Raw genomic sequence first — 24338 nt, forward strand, 5'->3', positions numbered from 1 at the left:
GTCAGATACAACTGAATAGAGGTATACATCAGGGACGTGCGGGGAGGTCAGTGGCTGGTGAGGCACTGGCTGCTATCAGAACCAGATACACACAGGTTACATATTCACAAGTTACGTATTCGATTCTCATTATGTAGGCGATTGCAGTTCTACTCATTTAACAAATATATTTACAAATGCTGCCCTTTAAGATGTTTCCAGTCACCCTTTTTGTTGATGGTGAAAACAATATTACTAGCAAAATGACAATCAAGATTGTAGAAAAAATAAAACATGTCTCTTTATTTTTCTGAAGCCAGAAATATAACAGTAATGTTCAGTGAAAAAAAAAAAAAAAGTAAACAATAAAGGGTTCAGGGTTATTTACTAAAATGTGAAGTGCAGAAGAATTAAAAAAAATAAATAAATTAAAAAAAGAAAAATATGGTAAAACAGTGAAACAGTCCAACTAAAAGAATATACATAATGTTTGGGGGGTTCTGAGTAATTTTCTAGCAAAAAAAGATGATTTTTACATGTATATGAGAAGTGTCAGAATTGTCCTGGGTGGCAAGTGGTTAATTACCATAAGTAAGTAATATACAAATAATAATTATATATTGTTTTTAGGGTAATTTACTATATTTCAAAAACTGTACTCAAGCAGGTGGAATACAGACAAATTACTGAAGTTTGAAGTTATAACTTCAAACCATTAATTTCACAGTAAATAGATAAATAATAAATTATTGTTATAACATATAGCATAATGATATATTTTTTTGCTTGATTCAAAAAGTACCTTTTCAGCAGCAGCAGCTTCTCCATAACTGTGTGATAAAAACATGGGATTATAGGTAAACCTTATACCCATAAACCCATGTTTTTTCTTTATAGTTAAGAGCGCTGGGCTGGAAGGGAGCATTTGTCTTTTAGACACTAAAGGGAGAGGAGAGCCTCCACTGCAGCATTTTTATTGGACAGCTTGGACCAATAGTGCGTTACCATTGGTCCAAGGCTCCAAGCTTTCCATTGAGCTCAGCGCCTCCGACAAGAAGTCAGAGGCACTGTGAGCTCATCCTCTCAGCCTGCTGCAAACTGCGTGTGCCAGCTTGTATTTAAACTGGCCACGCTGTATGTAGTTTCTGAACCATAGGTTCTAGGAGCCCCAAATTTTGACCAGTGGTGGGGTAGTAGGACTTCCCAAGGTCACCAAGCTACGACCCTCAAAGCTCGATCGTTTGCCTCCCCTGACTGCATGTCCCTGGTATACATGCAGCGGGTACATTAGTTGCAACCAATTGATGAAATCTGTAGTAACCTCCAGTTGTGTGTTGTTTTTTTTTTCTTATCAAAGTCAGGATTTCACTTTAGAGTCTGAAACAGATCTTCTGGTGTACTTTCCTTTATCTCTTTATCTTCTAGTTTCAGAAGGATGTTCAGGGAATAGCAGCAATAGGCAGCCACTTGGGACTGACTTTTCAAAGTGAATTGATCCTGTGAATTTGTCAGAGCTGAGCTTGCAGAACAGGGCAGGAGTAACACTGAAGAAATGCTGAGAGTCCGCTTCAAATTCCAGTAATTGCTCCTCTCAGAAACCCTTTTGGCCTCCTAAAGTAAGTACTAGGGTGGTGGTTCTATTATTTATCCCCAAGGATTACACAATACAGGCCATGCTTATTGTAAATCTTTGAAAGGTCTGATCAGTGGCACCAATACAGTTTAGTTGTCCCACTTATGGAGTCTAGTTATCCACTGGTACAAGTAATGCCCAGGCCTTATAAAACGATGGCTGCAAGCACATAAACATTAAAGTGATTGTAAAGTCTCGTTTTTATTTTCTATGAAAATACTAAACACGGTATACTTACCTCCTCTGTGCAGTTGTTTTTGCACAGGGCACCCCACATCCTCCTCTTCTCGGGTCCCTCCCTCCCTCCTGTTGAGTGCCCCCACAGCAAGCAGCTTGCTATGGGAGCACCCGAGCCTAGCTGCAGCTCCGTGTGCCAATTTAGACATGGAACTGCAGTTCAGCCCCGCCCACCTTCTCTCCTGATTGGCTAACTGCATTTGATTGACAGCAATGGGAGCCAATGCTGTGTCTCAGCCAATCAGGAGAGAGAATCCCGGACGGCTGAAGCACTCATGAACATCGCTGGATAGAGGGGAGACTCAGGTAAATATAAGGGTGACTGAGGGGGCTGCTGCACTCAGAAGGCTTTTTATCCTAATGCATTGAATGCGTTAGAATAAAAAGCCTTCTGACTTTACAACTCCTTTAACTCATTCCTACCATACTTATTTTTTGGCACAAAAATTGGTTGACAGCACTTGAACAGCAATCTTCCAAGAGTGCCTAAAGCAGAACTTTACCCATAATGACTTGATAAAAAAATAATGTTCTTTAGCAAGGAACATACATTGCGCATTAATAACTATGCTATAACGTTATGTGCTGTAAATTGCCTCCAGCATTGCTCCTGTTTCTTCTTGCTGGGGGCTGCCATTTTGCTGAAGCCCAGAGCCCCTGAACAGCAGTAAAGCATAAAGCAGAACTAAACCCATCGATGTACTTGTGTCAAAAAACAGTTACATTCCTGGAATGCTGGGATTGCTAACGGTCACATTTGCTTGTGTTCTCAACCAAACTGTCAAATCTTCAAATGGCTGGTGTCATAACGGATCACATGGGCAGCACCATGGCAGTTGCAGATCAAACAGAAGCAGCTGCCTTGGCTGTAAAGAATAGGAGGGTTTAATGCCGCTTTAAAGGCTGTCAGCAGATCAGCTTCTACAAATTTGTCAGTGCCCTAAAAATGGAGAGCTACTGACCATGTGCAGTGGGTTTATCACTGGATTTTACACAGTATAGGCACTTATTTTTAATGTTTTACATAGCTATACCGGAAAAAGATATCAGCCTGAAATGTCTAGCAGGACTTAATTTCCTGACTAATGTTCCACTCTAAACTGCTCATACACAATAAATTTAGCCAATGCATGCTGAATCAGACAAAATTTACTCTGTGGATGGCCTTTTAGCAACATCCAGATAACAAAAATTTCCATTAGACTTTTGCTGGAGGGAATATAAAAAAAAGTGCAGAGCTAAATAATCAAACATGAGAAACATAAATCAAACACATAGAAGCAAAAGCAGAAAAATTGTGCAGTGTCCAATCAATGCAATCCAAATGTGATAGTTCAAGCTATAATGCGAAATAGATATAAAAACAAATGAAGCACTTCTGAAAGGAGTAAAGTCCCATCCACATAACCCTGTGTTGAAAAGTAGAAAGGAAACATCACTTCTGTGCTCCTTCACCATCCACTCAAAACACTCTATCCAGAAGAATAGACTTCCAAGTGAACAGAAGTCAAAATGAACCTGTATCACAGAAAGGCATGTAGCTTCCACAGCAGCATGGGCTCTATAAGTTCCAATACCACTCCCTCCAAAGTCATGTTTGTGGCTGGCTCAGGGTGGTCTTGGAGGGTGGATCCCCACATGCTGGTTGCGTTGGAAAGTGGGTCCCCACATTCTGCTTGTGTAAGGTACAATGGCCATTTTTTTTCTTCCATAAACCATCAAACAACCTTAGACAAGTTTGACCTGTGCAATGCAGGCACACAACCGTGAGCCAGCCACGAACATGACCTTGGAGTGGTATTGGAGACCATACAGCCCATGCTGCTGTGGAGCTACAGTACATGCCTTTCTGTGGTACAGGTACATTTTGGTTTCTTATAACCTAGAAGTCAATCCCATCTGGATAGCATATTTTGAGTGGATGGTGAAGAACAACAAAAGTGATGTACTTTTCAACATGGACTCTTGTGGATGGGACTTTACTCTTTTTTGAAGTGCTTCATTTGCATTTCTACTTGGCATTATAGCTTGAACTATCACATTTGGATTCCCATTGATTGGACACTGCAACATTTTTCTTTTTGCTTTTGTGTGTTTGATTTATGTTTTTAATGTTAGGTTTTTTTAGTACTGCACTTCATCTTTTTTGTGTTCACTTATATTGGTTGATGTGTTAGCTGTTGGGCGATTTAAATTTTTATTTTTTGCTTAAAAGAGCTAGGTGGAAATTTGGCAAAATAGTTCCTCCATCCAATCAAATACTGGCACTTTTCAGGTATTCTTGCAGCATTTGGCCATCCGCACAGTTGGCATGGATGGAGGCATCTGCTGGATTACTTTTGTTCAGCTGAAGGAAATCAAGGTGTGTGTGGCCAGCTTAATGGTAACATTAATCATCTAAAATCCTGTTGTTCCAAATAGGCCATAGGCATGCACATCGTTTGCCATTGGGAACACACACTGTATGATTGTTCTAACCAATATAATTCCAATCTACTTTACTCTACAAGCTTGATCTGACAAATATCAAATGTATTGAGGTGATTCTTCTCCACTATTTTTGAAATGTTTAAGCTCTCTCCTGGAATTGTGGCAATGGTGTAATGAGACATCAACACTATGTGCAAATTAGGTGCAGTTGCACTAACTCTAGGCTAATTTGTTGTTGCAAAAGATTATTTTAAAGACAAACTGCAAGCAGATAAAAAATAATGACAGTTTACTTGAAGAATAAGGTTCGGAACCATTGACATAGAATAAGCATTACATTTGGAGTCAAGGCTCCCAATCTACACATTAATTTTAGATAAGGATCCAAAGGAACACTAAAACCACTGTATCAAAAGAGCAAAGAAAACAGTATTTTTAGGATGGGTCAACCATGGCAGCCTCCATGCTTCCATTGTATGGGTTTTCTTTCATTGGTATTAAATTGCATTGATCACATACAAAAAATAGAAACAACCACTTTTGACCCATTTTACATAGATGTCACCAGCTACTATAAAGTTGACAAGCTGCATTCTCCAAAACAGTGGCTATGCCAAAAAGCTACTGGCTATGATAAATGGGCTCCTAAGTCCCAGAGGGCCCTTGTTTGGCTGTACCTCCTGCACAAATAGTATATCTAACACAGCTCCCAACTCATGATATGCATTCTTATTATGCATGGCCTTTTTGCAGTTTCTGCATCAATATTTTTTTTTTTTAACAGCATACGGTGGGCCTGCTTATAGAACATGTTTTGTGCATCTTTTGTCCTCACACAAATAGTACATTTTGGATAAGCACTGGCTTCAAAGTTATTTAGCACACAAATGTAAACTGGTAGTTTGGCTGAAAATGAAAAATAGGCATTATGCGCCTGGGCTGGGTCAGGGCCTAGCTCAGTTTTTCTTAATTGTAAGGCTAGGACCTGAGCTACCTAGTTAGATATACTGGCCTGCAGAAAAAAAGGAACAACAAAAGAGAGAAAAAAGCAGTGAGGAAGGGAGAGTCATGGTATATGGGAGTATTGGGCACGGTAGTGTGCAGGTAGTTTGTTTAAACATCAAAGCTAGGTGGAAAATAGTTTTTGTTAAAACCTGTTGGCAAATATTCGCCCATGATTTCCATACTTTATTAAATGCCTGTACTGTATCTGAGACTAAAGGTTTTTTATTTCATAGACCCATATGAGATTATTTGCAAAGCCAAAGGTTGGGGTTTTCCATGCTTTTGATTTCATGGTGGAAATATAAACCCTGGTAGTTTAAAAGGGAAAGTTTACCTGGTTGTCCTTTGTTTAATAAATTATAAAGGGGTATTTCAGAAATGTAATGCCAAGGGCCAAAAACACAATTTTATAGGCTCTATTCCATTGTTTTTTCAGCTTGGTGTAGTTCCAAAATATGCTTGATTGCACCCATTGATAGGCAGCATCAAAAGCAAGAGAATAGGTACCTTGGGACAAACTTGGCTACGTAACAGAAACAGGAGTAGTACCACATGGGTAGTGTGTAGCCCAAATATTTAGAATTAGCATTAATTGAGAAGTGAGCGGTGGGGACCCATAGCTGTTGCCAGCCTCCCTTTGTCACATCTGTGTCAGTCTTCCTCACATTTGTCTATATCTAATAATTGTACATGCTTCTGTGTTTTTTGTGAGGGATAGGTAAGTAGATATGGGTTATCAATTCCAAGGGGTCAAGTGAAGATCATCTGACCTGTTTTCGGTTTCAACAAAATTATAGAAATGTTCAGCATTTGTGTATGTCTGTAGGCAATACCGAAAAAAACATTGGAAAAAGGGATGCAAAAACTGGGTTAATATGCATCCAGTAGTCTTTTAAAAGCAATGCCTTCTATGTATGACCTGATTGTTGTTGGAAAGTCAAGACGTGGGGCAGATGCATTTCTGTTTTAGCATTTTATGGTGAACAGAGCTTTTAACTGTATTATGTTCTCCCATATATTACTTGGAAACTCGTTTCTTAGTTCTTCTTAGAACTGCTGCATATTAACTTGCGTTAAGCAGCACGATCCATAACTTGCTTTTTGAATTCTTGCCAGCTTTTTATCCAGGTTCTGGCTCAGCCATTTCTTGGGATATTTATAGCAGCTGATCAGTCACAGAGGGGAGAGGAGGCATATACACACACACACAACATTCCACAGCAGCACCTTACCGTTTCAGAGCAATTTGTATCAAACCTCACTATTCATTCAATAGACACAAGAGCCTTTAGCATTACCATTACTTGTGATCTTTACATTGACCATGGTGATTTATTGCTAATGCATCAACGTGTGCCTAAACACAGCTATGGCTTAGGTAATCAATACAGTAATCGTGTAGTATGAAACAAATATTTAGTCAAGCAATGAGTAGCCATAGGGCTTGAGACACTAAGCTATAATTTTCGAACATGTTCTCACAAATTGCATGGCTCATATTATCCCTACTGACACCTTTCTGACACCCAACTAAGTGGCTGGGGGGACTAAAGCCTTTATTTTATGGTGTTTGGATCAAGACGGTCACCTAAGTATGTTCACTAGGAATATTGTAATAGGGTCATTGGCTCTATTTTGTTGGCATTCAAAATTGGCAGGCTGAGGGCATTTGTCTAGAGCAGGTGTCTGCAAACTTTCTAAACAAGGGGCCAGTTTACTGTCCTTCAGACTTTAGGGGGACCAAAGTGTGGCCATTGGGAGTAAAAAAAAAAAAGGTCCCAACGTCAGTGGGGGAAAATAATGCCCTATCTTTGGTTTAATTGGTAGGAATTGTGTGATGTCATTGGAAGGAATTGTGCCCCATTATTGGTATTTTGGTGTCATTGGGAGGTATTGTGCCTCTTCCTTGGAGTTGAGGCAGGGGATTTAGCCCCATTGTTGGTTTCAATGGGTGAAATAGTGCCACATCTGGCCCCTGGGCCACAGTTTGGAAACCACTGGTCTAGAGGTATGTTGTAAAAACTCTTGCACTGGTGGTGAATCAAAACAAAAGCATTCACCAAAAATACTGTAATCAAAAAATAGAAGTCTTAGGTTTAAATACGGTCAGATACTGCCATGGATCCAACTTAAAACAATGCCAACTATTGATCGGATTGGCATCAATCCTACCAAGCAATAATAGCTCTTGGGATTCTTGAGAATGGGCTGAATGACTGAAACGTAAAGTGATTGTAAACAATCACTTTGTAAAACAACCCATTCAGTTGAAAATAGAAATGAAAGGCAGAATACTTTTGTATAGATAAAAAAAAAAAAAAAAATGATAAAATACCTTTTTTTTTAAATAAATGATCACATTTCCCTCTGTTCTTAGCTGCATCAGAGCTGGGGGGAGGAAAATCAGCAGTACTCTGAGCTTCTCAGTAAATGGCTGTGCAGGGGAGACGTGTCAGGACAAGTCTGAGCATTGGAGGTGAGCACACCGAGCTCCCAACATAGCTAGAGAACTGACCACAATGTGCTTTTCTGCTTTGTGTGGTCAGTTTTTAATAGGAAAGCAGAGGGACTGGCAGGATCACCAGGGATTTCAGATAAAGGAAACAAAACAAAGAAAAGGATACTTTCTCATACAAGTACATGGCCCAAAAAGCATATCAGGAATATGAAGTGTTGGGGTAACACGCTTTAAAGAAGAACTTCATCTTTCCACATACTTTACAAGCTGGTCCAAATGAACTATGTCCCCCAATAATCTGTGAGGCTGCTGGATGTGCAGTATAGACTGTATGTAGCTGTGGCTACATATAGCATACTGCACTGTTTTCCGGGTACGAGCCAAGACTTCTTGTCTTATACCTGGAACACAGAAGAGTCTATCACAGCAGCGCTATTGCACTATTTTGGCAGAAATGCACCTTTTGGGGGGACGGGTGTGAGCGGAGTTTAAAGCCATGATCCACTGGACCTGTCGTATTGGATCGCATCAGCCAGTCGGACTGTTCATCTTTGTAACCAAGATCCAAGATGCTGTTTAGCATTTCTTTGCAGTGTTTGGCCACTATCAGGTTTACCACCTGTTTTAGGCTATATTAGCAAGCAACCTGACAAGAGACAAGGGCCTGTCTCGATCCTTTAGTTCTGAAAGGTTTTTGTCCTTGTTCTGGGAGATGCGAGGTACCCATTTTTTTTTTTTAAATAACCCTGGTAGCTCCATTGGTGACCATTCCATTGCGATTGGTGGCCAGAGAGGCCATCTGTCACAAAGGATGAAGGGTGTGCATGACCATATTCTCTCTTCCTGGTGCCCCGGGCCTAACATTAAAAATCCCTCCAAACAGGGAGAAAAAAACTGTTGCTGTCTTCACCTGCAGGGTTTCAATAATGTGCTTTCCTTCCACTGTCATCAGTTGGATGGTCTTCTCGCTGCTGTGTGCATATGGTGGGTGCCCAGAGCACTATTGTCTTGTCAGTTAGGCATGGAAGAGTGGAGTGACGACCAAGAGGCTCTTACTTCTAGTTCCAAGCACAAACCAGTGATGCTGGTGGGGTGTGACAAGCATATCTGTCAAACAGGGTCACAGATTTCCTTATGGCAAACTCCAAAAAAAGACAGAAACCTTGGTGCATAAGACAAAATCTAACCAGATCTTGATTCTCAGAAAGAAACAGACAATGGACATTGCAAGCTTTTTGGGGTTTTAACCAGTTTCAGCCTGGCCAATATACACCACTCAAAAAAATTAAAGGAACTCTTTGAAAACACATCAGATCTCAATGGGGAAAAATCTCATGCTGGATATCTATACAGATATGAACTGGGTAATGTGTTAGGAATGAAACAATGCCACATCGTTTGATGAAAATGATCAACCTACAGAGGGCTGAATTCAAAGACACCCTGAAAATCAAAGTATAACAATGATGCAGTAGGCTAGTCTATTTTGCTAAAATTTTATTGCAGCAACTCAAAATGGTCCTTAGTAGTTTGTATGGCCCCCTATGTGCTTTTATGCATGCCTCACAACTTCGGGCCATGCTCCTAATGAGACGACGGATAGTGTCCAGGGGTATTTCCTCCCGGTTCTGGACCAGGGCATCACTGAGCTCCTGAACAAACTGAGATGCAACCTGGCAGCGTCAGATGGACAGTACCAATGTCCCAGAGGCGTTCTATTGGATTTAGATCAGACTAGCCTGGGGGCCATTCAATGGTATCAATTTCTTCATCCTGCATGAAATGTCTGCATACTTTAACCACATGAGGCCGGGCATTGTCATGCATCAAGAAGAACCCAGGAACCACTGCACCAATGTAGGGTCTGAGAATGGGTCCAAGGATTTCAACCTGATACCAAATGGCAGTCCATCCTTTCATTAGCTAGCCTGTAGAGGTCTGTGCATCCCTCCATGGATATGACCATCACTGACCAACCCCCAAACCGGTCATTCTGAACGCTGTTACAGGCAGCGGACCGTTCTCCATGGCTTTTCCGGACCCTTTCATGTCTATCACATGCGCTCAGGGCACACCTGCCAATTCTGGTGTTCAATGGCAAATTTAAATTGAGCTCCACAGTGCCCAGCAGTAAGCACAGGGCCCACTAGAGGATGTTGGGCCCTCAAGCCACACTCAAAGTCTGTTTCTGACTGTTTGGTCAGAGACATTCACTTCAGTGGCCTGCTGGAGGTCATTTTGTAAGGCTCTTGCAGTGCTGATCCTGTTCCACTAGAGGACCAGTATCTGCACAAAGGAGCAGATACTGGTCCTGATGATGGGTTAAGGACCTTCTATGGCCCTGTCTAGCTCTCCTAGAGTAACTGCTTGTCCCCTGGACTCTCCTCCATGCTATTGAGACTTGTGCTGGGAGACACAGCAAACCTTCTGGCCATATTGATGTGCCATCCTGGAGGTGTTGGGACTGCCTGTGCAACCTCTAGAAGGTCCAGGTATTGCCTCATGCTACCAGTAGTGACACTGACCCTAGCCAAATGCAAAACTAGTAAAAAAAAAAGAAGTCAGGAATGTTTGTGGCCTCTACCTGTAAAACCATTCCTGTTTTGGAGATCCTGTCATTGTTGCCCATCTAGTGCACCTGTTAATTGCAATAACACCAAAGCAGCTCAAACTGATTAACAACCCCCTCTGCTACTTAACTGGTAAGATCAATATCATAGGAGTTTAATTGACTTGATGCTATGTTCTAATCAAAACTGTTCCTTTAATTTTTTTTTGAGCAGTGTATATAAACAAACAGTCAGAAAGATGCTGTTGTCCTGGAAATATGTATCAATACGTGCGCAGTGCCAAGCAATCATATGTCCACTAGTAAACTGTCGAGAATGGCATCCATTCCCGATTGCATTGTTTACTATTGTGATTGGTCACAGTGATCACATAGTACAGGGACAATCACAGCAACCACAATAGTAAACAATGACTCATGATTAAAAGCCATTCATGACAGTTAATACAATTGCTTTTACATTGATCATCACTGTAATAAGCAATCACCCTCCCTCCATAGCAGTACAGGGTCACTATGGTGACAGTATGTTTAAAAAAAAAAAAAAAAAATGTATGTATATTTTTACATACTGTCACCAGTCAGTGTCCCTAATCCCTGTGACATTAGTTACAGTGTCCCCAGTCACCGACACAGCAGTCATAGTGTCTAAGGACTTGTTCACATGTGCAATGCTCTCTGGAGAGCCAACCATGTTCAGATCACTCTTTAGAGAGCATTTGACAGGCAGTGAGGAGGTATTATATCCATTCGTCACCACCTGCTTTAACCCCTTGGACCCTGCACAAGCAATACAATTATACATGCATTAGAGATGATAGTGGGACCAAACGATGAGGATAAACCCATAACATGCTGGAGACTATTTTTTTTTTTTTACCAGGTTGGAGAGTTTTTGTATTTTTGAACAGTGTGACTAACATTTAACCGCAGTACTATGTTTTGTTTTGTTTTTTCCCTCTTACATGGCGAGTACATTGTGTGGTCAGGGAGCGGCCCTGTGGTGCTATGTGAACACAGAAGAGTATGGACAGTACTTTGGAATTCATTTTGTGCACCACAGCAGGTGTTGTTCACATATAGTATCTATGAACTGCACATATGCATTTGATATGGACTATTCATTTTTTGGACTTTAGAAATCAAATTTATTTTCTTGGACTTTATGAACTTTATACTTGAAATGGCACAGGTGTTTTTTGTCACTGTGTTTTGCACATATATTGTTCTTGATTTATATAATTTTTTTTTTATTCACATACTTATTGATGCACTTTAATCAATGAAATGTTGATGTTTGTAAGCACTTTGATGATGGGATTTTAACATTTATCCACTTAGTTGTTAAAAATCCAAGATTTTTAAGGGAGATTTCTTAGGTCACATATAGCGCAGTTACAACTTTTCAAATATATGTTGATCGATTTTGGGTTATTTTTACCAATACAAATGTAGCAGAATACATTTTTGCCTAAATTAATGAAGAAAGATTTAAATTACAAAATTTTAAAGCAAAAGAAAAAGTTTGTTTTTTTTCCTCAAAATTTTTAGTAGTTTTTTTTATATAGCAAAACATTAAAAAGAAAAACCATGAGAAGAAAGCAGTTTCAAAAATGATAAAAATTTCATTTGGGTACAGTGTTTAGAGAAGTTACCACGGGGGAGGGGGGGGGGGACAAGGAGGCCATGCAGACACCCAACGTCCTCATTAACTGATGGCTTCATTAGTTGTAGGAAAACTGATGGCTGGAACTTTGTATTGGTCCACAATGAAAGCCTGTGAGGTTGTGTAAACTAAGAAGGCAGGCTAAGGCCACCTGCTGGCTTGTATACAATTTTTGGGCAATTTTTTAGGTATTTTCACAAGGCAGTCCTTCACAAACCTGAAGACACCCTGTTTGAAAAAAGGCTGGTATAAACCACCCAAGTATGAGATGAACCACACGTCCAGACACTTACTGTATATGCATTGCTGGGAAACTAATGATTGAATGCAACAATCTGTGAATATGATAGAACCCCTCTAATTCAGTATCCCCTGTACAGGTGACCAAGCAAGCCCAGGTTGGCCAGTGATTTGGCATCTGTCATATGTGGAGAGAAGTGGGCCATCTATCTTAGAGCACATCACGCGTCTGTTATCACATCTACTAAACCATTAAGAATCTGTTTCTGCATGAGGGCTTAATGCATAGAAGAGCAGCTAGCCCAATGCCATTTACTGGAAGCACCTCCCCACACTATAAGGCAACAAATGTTCCTTCCTGTGAAGCCTGGATGAGGTGGGGGATGCAAGTAAAGATTTCCTTTACAAACAAGTAGGTTTTATGGTCACTGGACAGCATTGCAACTCTGTGAGAACCCTAAAGATGAGTAGAAGCAGCAAAACACAGCCTGCCTGCAGGGACCTTTAATGCATACCAAAGCGCAGCCAGGCCACAAATATCAGAATAGCTGGGTCTCTAATTAGGACACCTGTGGACATTCATGCCAAAAGGTCTTACACAAAAACTGATGTATGAAAGCTAAATTATAAGGAGTCTCTCAGGATAGAAACCTGAAGGTTGTTATTGCCCACTTCTTTTCAATTAGGCAAACTCCAGGGCTGTCATCCTTATTCTGGCTTTACTACTTTATGAACTGCTAGCTGGGACATATTTAGGCCTGGTTCACACCTATGCAGGTTGTGGTTGATGCATTTTCCAGGTGCGCTTTGCATTTTTTTTTTAAAACACGTTTTGAACACATTTAATTTAATTTTGCACTTTTGGGAGGTGTCTGTTGTAAAAATGCAGCAATGTTTCCATTGAAGTCTATGGAACCAAGAACCTGTTATGGGGGGAAAAAAAAAAAAATTCCCTGACCATTTAAAAAAAATGCACCAGTGGAAAATGCACAGATGTGAACTTGACCCATAAGAAACCATGGTAAATGGATAATAGTGAGTTTCTGCAAAACTGAAAATGCACTGAAAAATGCAATAGTGTGAAACCAGGCCTTAGGGTTGGTGTAGATGAGCAAATGCAGCCTGTTTTCAGGTGCATTCCCAATGGCAGCAGTTTAGATGCTTGCTTTGAGGTCATTGAGAGCTCACTGACAGATGCAGGTGATCTGCATTTGACGGCCAAACCTGCATCTGCATTCACATTGGCACAGGCCTCTATATTCAGTGAGGTCAACTCGAAACCTGCATACTTATTCTAGGTCACTTGTGAAATGCAAGAACGGTGGCCATAACAATAAATCAATAATTATAGTGCAGAGCAGGAAATTACTTAACTAAATGGTTGCTTTCCTTTGGTTCTCATGTATAGGCCAATAGAGAAAAACTACACATGAGAGGTCAAACCCCTTAAAAAAAAAAAAGAATGAGTTCTCCATTACGTCATGGTGGCAGACATCAAGGTGAAGCGGCAGAGGAGTGATACATGATTTATTCATAGTTACCAATTACTAGATACAGTCCGAGGGTTTGGACATTTATAGCTATAAAACGACCCGTTGACTTAACGGTAACAGTGTTTCTACAAACCTTCCAGGACAGCAACACATGAGAGAGATGAGAGGCTCCACCCTACAGGAAACAATCAGTTTACACTGAGTAGTTATATAACAGAAATGTCAGTAGCAACCTTTAATGTTGTGCGTTTCTGATTTAGCAGCCCTGATACAGACATGTAACCAGCAGAAATGTTAACTTTAACCACTTGTCGACCGCCGCACGACTATTTACTGCAGCAGTCCGGCTCTCCTGGGCAAACCAACTTAGGGCTATGTCGCTCGCCCAGGAGCCTCTAGGGGGCGAGCGCACGCCGCAGGAGGCATGCTCCCGCTCGTTCCCTGACATCCCCGCGCGAGTGACTGGCGGCTCCGATGTCTGCCAGCCACTCGCGATCTCCCGCAGGAGAGGGAGAAAGGCAGACGGCTGATGTAAACACAGCCGCCTGTCATTCTCCCTGATCTAACTGCAGAGACTACACGATCCTGCTATGTAGGATCGTAGGTCTCTGTGGTTAAATCACAAGACACGCCCCCCCCCCACAGTTAGAATCACGCCACTAGGGATACATTTAACCCACTGATCACCAATAAAGTTAACACCTTCACTGCCAGTGTAATTTTTACAGTAACAGTGCATATGTATAGCACTGATTACTGTAGTAATGTCACTGGTACTCCCAAAAATGTCAGTCAAGGGTCCGATCTGTCCGCTGCAATGTTGCAGTCCCGCAAAAAAAATTGCAGATCGCCGCCATTACTAGTTAAAAAAAAAAATAAAAATGACAAATCTTTCCCATAGTTAGCAAACGCAATAACTTTTGCGCAAACCAATCAAAATACACTTATTGCGATTTTTTTTACCAAAAATATGTAGCAGAAAACAAATTGGTCTAAAATGTTAAAAAAATTTGAAAAATGTTATTTTTTCAAAATTGTCGCTATCTTTTTGTTTATAGCGCAAAAAGTAAACTGCACGACTGCGCAATTGTCCGTTAAAATCACGCAGTGCCAAATCGCAAAATAGGCCCTGGTCTTTGAGCAGCCAAATCCTCCGGGGCTTAAGTGGTTAAAAATTTCTTATGTACAGAAAAACAAAGTATAAAATAGAAAGACACCCAACAACCTTCACTGTTGTGCAAATCTAGTAAGCAAAAAAAGAGCCATATAACAGAAAAGACACAAAATAAACATCAATATTGTGTATTTCTGATGCTCAACAAGGCACAGTCAAACAAGAAAAAGACAGACAACTTTACTGTTGTGTATTTCTGATGAGCAGCAAAACAACCAAAAAAAGACACAAACTTCCACATTGTGTATTTCTGAGGTGCAGCCAGACCAGGCATAAAGTCAGAGCCATGGTGAAATCAACTAAAAAAATAGCCAGCAGAGGGCAAGATTTATCATAGGCATAGCTTGGACTCTAGATACTAAACCCTTATCCACCAGAGGCGAACCAGGGTAGTTCCAAATAATGGAAGTCTAAGGTGGGTGCATACACAACAGTAGTAGTAGCTGTAGGAGTAGGTGTAGTTAGCCCACACACAGGTGGGAGTCCAAGTCTCCCAGCACCTAAGGTCTTAACGAGCACAGACCTGGAGATCAATTAGGTCAGCCTCAGGAAGAGGTGGACACAATCTTAAGCCTCGTACACACGCGTCGAAAATCGTCAGGGAATTTTCGTCCGACAACCGATCTGCCGATTTTCGGCTTGTTAGTATGATGCTTCCGACAACCAAATCCGACTTTTCGGCCGAAAAAAAAAAATCTGGTGTGCAGGCTATAAAATTTTTGTCCGCCGTCAAAACACGGCCGATTTTCATGCAGTCAGTACAGATTTCGACAGGGAAAAATCTTATGAGCAAGTCTGGGCATGCTCAGAGAAGAAAGAACACAAAAGCAAACCAACACATGACATCACTTCTGAAGTAGATTTTTGTTGGGCGAGAAAATTCGTGTGCAGTCTCTGCACATTCCAACCAACAAAACACCACTCTGGACAAAAGACGGACGATCGGTCGGCCGATTATCGTTGCGTGTGTACGGGGCTTAAGCTTGGAGGCAACCAGACACCTAAAGGGCTTAACAAGCAAACATTAAATACAGGTTAGTACAGTTGTGTTCAAATTTATTCAACCCCCACTGAAATTGATTGTTTTGGCCAGTTTGACATTGATTTTGAACATTCAGTCATCCTGCTTACAATTAAATCAAAGAGGCACGTGTAAGTCAGACAAATATAACATAACATTTATAATGAAATAACCACAAATGTCTTTTCTGTGCTCACAACATTATCAGTTTTATTCAACCCCCAAGTGACATTCAATCTTAGTACTTAGTACAACATCCTTTTACAGTTATAACAGCTTTTAAAACGTGAAGCATAGCTTGACACAAGTGTCTTGCAGTGATCTACGGGTATCTTCGCCCATTCGTCATGGGCAAAAGCATTTAGTTCAGTCACATTCTTAGGCTTGTGCACTGCAACTGCTTTCTTTAAGTCCCACCAGAGGTTCTCAATCGGATTTAAGTCTGGTGACTGATGGCCACTCCAAAATGTTCCAGCCTTTAATCTGCAACCATGCTCTAGTGGACTTGGAGGTATGCTTGGGATCATTGTCCTGTTGAAAGGGCCAACGTCTCCCAAGCCTCAGGTTTGTGACGGACTGCATTACATTGTCATCCAATATATCCTGGTACTGCAGAGAATTCTTGGTACCTTGCACACGCTGAAGCTTCCCTCTACCTGCAGAAGCAAAACAGCCCCAAAGCATGATTGACCCCCCGTCATGCTTCACAGTAGGCAAGGTGTTCTTTTCTTCATAGGCCTTGTTCTTCCTCCTCCAAACATAGCGTTGATCCATGGGCCCAAACAGTTCTAATTTTGTTTCATCAGTCTACAGAACACTATCCCAAAACTTCTGTGGTTTGTCCACATGACTTTTGGCATACTGCAGTCGACTCTTCTTTGGAGACAGCAAGGGGGTGCGCCTGGGAGTCCTGGCATGGAGGCCTTCATTACGCAGTGTGCGCCGTATTGTCTGAGCAGAAACTTCAGTACCCACATCTGACAAATCTTTTCTCAGTTCCTCAGCAGTCACACGGGGACTTTTCTCCACTCTACGCTTCAGGTAGCGCACAGCAGTCAAAGTCAGCGTCTTCTTTCTGCCATGACCAGGTAGCGTTTCAACAGTGCCCTTTGCCTTGAATTTGCGAATGATGCTTCCTATGGTGTCTCTTGGTATGTTCAATATCTTTGCAATCTTCTTATAGCCATTGTCCTTCCTGTGAAGAGTAATCACCTCTTCTCTTGTCTTCCTGGACCATTCTCTTGACTTCACCATGTTTGTAACCACACCAGTAAATGTCTAGAAGGAGCTGAGTATCACAGTCATTTTAAAGCTGCCTAATTGGTGCTCATTAGGCTTTATTGCTGCTCCCTGACATCCACAGGTGTTTTCAATACCTGATTGAAAACACTTCAATGAACCTCTGTTCTTCAGAGTGGTAGTCTTTAAGGGGTTGAATAATTATGTCAATGAAGAATTCACAAAAGAAACATTTACTACTGTATTACAAAACCAATTGATGTCATTTTAGTTGCATATGGTTCTTTAAGAAGTCCTTGTAGGATTTCATTCTGAATACAATTACAAATGTACACTAAATTCCCTAAAACCCTTTACAGCATTGGGGGTTGAATAATTTTGAACACAACTGTATATGTAGCTCTTGTATAGAGATTTGGACCCAGAAAACCATCAATCAAGGGTTGCAGAAAAACATTATTTCTCTTACGTCCTCTGACAGTCGCCGCCCACTCATACAGTCTTCACCAATGGGTATTTACCTCTTATCCATAGGAGCAAGCTAGGCATAAGACTTGTTAAAAACAAAGTAATTTACATAGACACCTATGGGGGCTGTCCCACTGGTCCAATACCCCCCTGCTATCAGCCATCCCAACCCAGTTTGTCTTCTGCCTAGTTAGGCGTGAGATAGGCTCTCCCTGTGCTGGGGCTACAGTCTCAGCCTTTCTTCTGTATTATGATTTTATTTCTGAAAAATTTGTTTTTTCTTTGCACTACTAGCTGTTTATTTTATCAGCGTTCGTCCCTTCTTCAAGATGATGACGGCATAGCGGAGCTGGGAGTCGCACTGTTCGTCCTGGTGTTCCAGGACAGTGGGCCTTATGGAATCCCAGCCCGCCATCGAGCGTTTAGCAGGCTATGTGTTTGCCCTGTCCTCAAGGATGCAGCCTGCGAGGTGGCTACCTCGCCTGGACGCCTCATCCACGGTTCTCCGTGCACTGCTAGCATCCTGCGTTTTTTGGCTGGCGGCACCCCCATCTGAGGGTGGGAGGTTTCCGTCGATGAGAGGCACCCCACGCCATCAGGTATGGTAAGTACACTCCGTGTGGGGCCTCTGTCTGGGGCTGGCAGTCCTGTGTGTCTGTGTTATCCCCTCATGTCTGTGCTTTTTTGGGCTCCCTGATGCCGGTCCCTGTGGGGGCTCTCTCACAGCGGGTACGCTATGAGTTTGTGGGGGTCCCTCTCCTATGTCACTTTATGGTGCTTTTGGAGGTTCAGACACGTGCGGCGACCGCTGCGGGGTTAAAAACCGCCGGTCCGTCATTTTAGGTGTGGGCAGCATGCTGGCTTCACTGTGGGCGCTTAAACAGCAGTGTATCTAGTGTGTTTTGGCACCTTGCGGCGCCATCTTGTGTGTGGCAATGTGTTTTTTTCTGAGCACGTCGGTGCCCATTTTCCCAAAGCCTCCCATTACTTTCTATGGGCAACAATTTTTCCTTGGTCTAAAATCCTAGTTCAGCCTATTGCGGTGACATCGGCAGGCGTGTAGGTAACACTTGTGGGATCTGTCTTGCTGTCTTTTTTGTGGGAATACCTCTGGCTGTCAGCTTATTCCTGCTTGGGGGTCGTTTTGCATAGTCCCTCATAGCGGTGTACTGCAGGGGATCGCTTAAAGGGCCAGTACCTTTTTTTTTTTTTTTTAAGGAGTCCCAGGACAGCAAATTTCCCCCAGCCTTGGTGGATGGTTCAGGGTCCTCTGAATCCTCTGCTCTGACTACTCTGTCTGCTGCACTTGCGACTTTGACGTCAAAAGTGGATTTTATGATGTCCGCACAGGGTACTAGAAAAAGGCCTAGGATCTCTTTTTCTTCTGGTTCTAAGTCTGACATGGTTGTCGTAGGTTGCGTGCCCCTTGAAGGGTCTCGCTCTTCCCAGTCTGAAGGGGAGGTGGTGGGGGTGGAGGAGGTTTAGAGGATAAGCCCAATCCTCCAGGGATAGGGTCCTCTTTTGGTACACACAGATCCCGTAAGGCGGCACAAGTTTTTCCTTGCCCCGCTGAGTTTCACGCAACTGTGATTAAACAATGGCGTAACTTAAAACGCACTTTTGTGGTGCCCAAAAAGTTTCAACTTCTTTACCCCTTTGCGTCTCCTACGGATTTGCGCTGGTGTGTGGCTCCTACTGTGGATCACACTGTGGCCAGGTTAAACAAGGCCACTCTGGTAACCACCGAGGATTCTCCGGTGTTTAGGGATCCTACGGATAGGAGGCTGGAATCTCTTGCCCGCCATGCTTACATGGTGGCGGGTTCCATGCTGAAACCTATTTTCGCCTCTGTCATGGTGGCTCATTCTGCTCCCCCTACTACGCTGGAGATGGGGGACCAGATTTATCAAGGGGTCATGTACTTGTGCGATGCGGCCTTGAATGAGGCCCCGTTAGCTGCGCGCCTATCCAGTGTCGCGGTGCTTAACCGTCGCCTGATCTGGCTGAAAAGTTGGTCGGCTGACTAGACTTCCAGGAAAAAACTGTGTCCGACATCCCCTATACGGGGTCTCGCCTTTTTGGAGAATCCCTGGATGAGTTGGTTAAGGGTGTCACTGGTGGCAAAAGCACTCTGTTGCCCCAGAATCCTAGGGGTAAGTCCTTCCGCGGTAAGCGGGGCCCCTCCTTTAAACCAAACCAGGGGCCCTTTCGTGCCTTTAAGGCGCAGGGCAAACCCTTCAAGAGCCAGGGTGTCCAGAGAAAGCCCTGGGCGGGCAAACCAAAAGCCACCCAGGATGGTGCGGTGGCCCAGTCCACCACTGCCTGAAGGGGCACCCTCACCCGTTTCAGGGGTGGGGGGATGTCTGCGCGGTTTCCTTCAACCTTGGCTGCTCCGGATTCCGGACAGGTGGTTTCAGGAAATCATTTGATCAGGTTACAAGATCGAATTCCTTTCGTGACCGGCGGACAGATTCTTTCCCTCAAATCTTCATTTGACCCCAGATCGGTTGCAAGATCTTCATCGGGCGGTGCAGGATCTGCTCTCGCCCAGGGGGTGATCATCCCGGTGCCACGGGACAGATTTCGGGGGTTTTACTTGAATCTGTTCACTGTGCCCAGAAAGGAGGGCAAGGTGCGTCCGATTCTGGACTTGAAAGCTCTGAACCGCTTCGTGCGCGTTCAAAAGTTACGCATGGAATTGCTCCGCTCGGTGGTGGCCTCTGAGTCCAGGAGATTTCCTGGCCTCCATCGACCGGAAGGATGCATATTTACACATCCCTATATTCGAAGGTCATCAGAGGTACCTCCGATTCGCTATCGCGGAGGAACACTATCAGTTTGTGGCGTTACCTTTCGGTCTCGCTTTGGCTCCAAGGGTCTTTACCAAAGTGCTGGCTCCTGTTCTGGGCCTGTTGAGGGCACAGGGCATTGCGGTCTTGGGATATCTGGACGATCTCCTGTTAAGATCGAGTGCCAGTCAGAGCCTGATGCGTGATCTGTCCATTACGGTTCAGACGCTCCAGGAGTTCGGATGGACCATCAACGTTCAGAAGTCGACTGTCTCCTTCGGTTCGTCTCCCATATTTGGGAATGGTCCTGGACTCCGCCCAAGCGAAGGTGTTTCTGCCAGAGGACAAGCTCCAGACCCTGCAGAACGAGGTCAGGTCCCTCAGGGACAACGAGTCCTCGTTGCTCAGGACCTGTATGCAGTCCCTGGGATTGATGGTGTCTGCCTTCAAGGCGATACCGTTTGCTCAGTTTCACACGCGGTCTCTCCAAGGTTCGTGGCAAGAACGCGCGATCCTCTGGCAGACGCCTCGGATGCGCTGGTGGTGCCTTGGCACCGATATCGTCTGATGTATGCCTTTCCTCCGATTCAGTTGTTGTCCAGGTTCCTCCGCAGGTTGGTCTCGGAACCAACGTTGGTGATTCTGATGGCACCGGACTGGCCACGCCGGTCTTGGTACGCAGACATCATTCAACTAGCCGTCGAGCCTCCATGGCGGCTCCCGTTACGAGACTATCTCCTCCGAGGTAATTCCTACCTTGCTCAAAGCACGGAAGGCCTCGTCTGGTAAGATTTATTACCGTACCTGGAAGGCTTATTTTGCCTGGTGTGAAGCCAGGGGCTTCCCTCGTCGTTCCTATTCGGTGGCGAGGGAGTTGGCCTTCCTACAATCTGGTGTGGACCAGCGCCTTGCGCTGACCACGATTAAGGGCCAGTTGTCTTCACTGGCTGTTCTTTTTCAGCGCCCCTTGGCGTCTGACTCTTTGATTCGCACCTTTATTCAAGGTGTGCGTCATTTGGCCCCTCCTCAGAGGGCGCCTCTACCTCCATGGGACTTGAACTTGGTTCTGTCCGTTCTACAACGTTCTCCTTTTGAAAATATCAGGGAAATTTATTTGCCTCTGCTGTCTAAGAAGGTTGCCTTTCTAGTGGCGATCACTTCTGCTCGCAGAGTGTCGGAGTTGGCGGCTTTGTCCTGCCGCTCCCCTTACCTGGTGGTTCATAAGGATAAGGTGGTCTTACGACCTAACCAGTCCTTCCTTCCAAAAGGTGGTTTCTGACTTTCACCTTAATGAGGACATTGTTTTGCCTTCGCTCTGTGCTAATCCCAAACATCCTAAGAAGTTTGCGTTGCATTCCTTGGATGTTGTAAAGGCGATCAGGGTTTACCTGTCGTCCACTGAATCCTTTCGGAAGTCGGATTCTCTTTTTGTTCTTCCCAAGGGACCTCGGAAGGGTATGGCTGCGTCTGCGGCGACCATTTCAAAATAGATCAGACGATTGTACAGGCCTATTCAATTAAGGAACGGGTTCCGCCGTTCCCTGTCAAGGCGCACTCTACCAGAGCGGTGAGTGCGTCCTGGGCCTTCCAGCATCAGGCTTCGGTGGCCCAGGTGAGCAAGGCTGCGACTTGGTCGTCTGTGCACACCTTTTCAAAGTTCTATAAACTTGATGTTCTGGCATCAGCAGATGCCTCTTTTGGCCGCAAAGTTCTGTGTGCGGCAGTACCTTAAGGGGACCCTGGTTTTGCAGGGCCCTGCCTGTTGGGGTTGTTTTTTCCCCCTGGCTTATTTGCTTTCCTGGGTTGTTGCTCCAGTGGAGCTTTTATGTTAACCGGAGGATACCTTTTCTGTTTGAGTAAGGTTCCTTTCTCTGATGTGGATGCTGCGTTGCCTTTTCTGACGGTTGCGTTTTTCCCACCCCTCATGTCTACACTGCTTTGGGACATCCCATTGGTGAAGACTGTATAAGTAGGCAGCGACTGTCAGAGGACGTAAGAGAAAACTGAATTTTTGTAAAATCTTACCATAAAATTCCTTTCTCCGAGTCCTCTGACAGTCGCCGCCCCCGCCCCTCTATTGGGGTTCTTTGGACTTTAACTGCTTGCTACCAAACTGAGTTGGGATGGCTGATAGTAGGGGGGTATTGGACCAGTGGGACAGCCCCCATAGGTGTGTCTATGTAAATGACTTTGTTTTTAACAAGTCTTATGCCTAGCTTGCTACTATGGATAAGAGGTCAATACCCATTGGTGAAGACTGAATGAGTGGGCGGCGACTGTCAGAGGACTCAGAGAAAGGAATTTTACGGTAAGATTTTACAAAAATTCAGTTCAACTGGTGGGCAGTAGCCCAACCCACCAGAGGTCCCAATTAACTCTTACACACCCACCGATCTAACAGCAGTGTAAGGAGGAAATAATAGGTTGGAGCTTGTTAAGATTTTACATATAGCAAGCAAACACATAAAAGAAAATGTTCCCCAAGGGTACCCCTTACTGTGTCTCTCCATCATATGTGGAGAGAATTTAGGAGGCAGGCTTTAAAGAGCAGAAAATACTCTAAATGAACCATCCTGGAGATACGCGACAGAATCATAGCCTGCTGGCCTAATATATTCAGATTATCTGGTGTGCATTGCTGACCAGGGAAACATCTGTGGTTTTACTCATGGAAACTCCAGGTTCCTGCAGACCACCTTACATCCCTTTCAATTAACCCTTTAGGAATGTCTAACTTGTTCAATGGGAGAAAAAGCCTGTAAGAGAATCTGTGTGTCTAACAGGTGTCAACACATCACTATATTTACCCTTATTGATGTGCAATAGGGTTTATAGTGAGAGACTGGCAACTTAATGTTGCAATAGCCACAGCATCTCCTGAGTTAAAAGGAAGTTGTGGACATTGGTTTAGCTGAAGCTTCTAGGTTATTTGTTCCCAGGCCTAAGGGAAAGGATAGTAGCACCCACAGTAAGGGAGGGATTACTATGTCAAAGCCTAGGAAACCACCTGGCTGCTTGTAACGGAACAGGGCACCCCTGACCGGGTATCTCCGTTGACAGATGCTCCTAGTGCTTCCCAAGGCGCTCCAAGCAGACACCGTAACCACTTCAGACCCCACGAACCCCCGCAGCTTGGTTAGGGTCTTGCAGTCTCCTACCCACTGTGGACCTCCGACAAGGCTCCGGGTTCCTGTAGGTGAACCTCTCTTTCCCCAGAGAGTGCAGAAGAACAAGCTCTTACAAGAGCTCAGTGATTATCCAAGGGAGTATGGAGGACATAGCAATCCCTTGCAGCAGATTCCCCCAATAAGAGACAGAACTCTAGATTGAGGTGAAGGAACTCTAGAACAACTTTATTGAACAAGACTTATATACAGAATTTGGAACATCCCGCCCCCAACAACCGCTTTCCTATTGGTCAATTGTAAAGTACCTGTGGTCCTCCTTAGCCATGCAAATGAGGACTTGAAAATGAGTCAGCAGGGATTGGTCCAATAGCTTGACCAGATGGACTGCCATGTGCAATGAGACAGAACCCCCCAGGGGGGCAATCAATGTACACAATAGCCAGACACAGAACAATGGGAGGTCATTAGCACTTACAATGAGACAGGGCAATCCACATTCCCTCCCAATACACAAAAGGAAAACCTTGCTGACATTGAAAGATATGTAATATACACAGCATTTAGGAATTACAGATTTCATGGCAAATGGGAATAAATCTTAATATTTCTATATGGAAATATTGCTGGCAAATATGAAGCAATCCAAACATTTACTTATCTGTCTTTAAATTCAAATGACGGTGAATACTGTCACACTGCTATAACAGATACTGCTGCTAAGCTCCCAATACTCACCACTGTTGTCTTTCCCCTTTACCACAGCCACAGGGCTTGCTTTTCTATCATCATTATCACATGAGGAGGATAGC

Source organism: Pelophylax lessonae (genome assembly GCF_965119305.1).
Source record: "Pelophylax lessonae genome assembly, chromosome: 4".
Taxonomy (NCBI): Eukaryota; Metazoa; Chordata; class Amphibia; order Anura; family Ranidae; genus Pelophylax; species Pelophylax lessonae.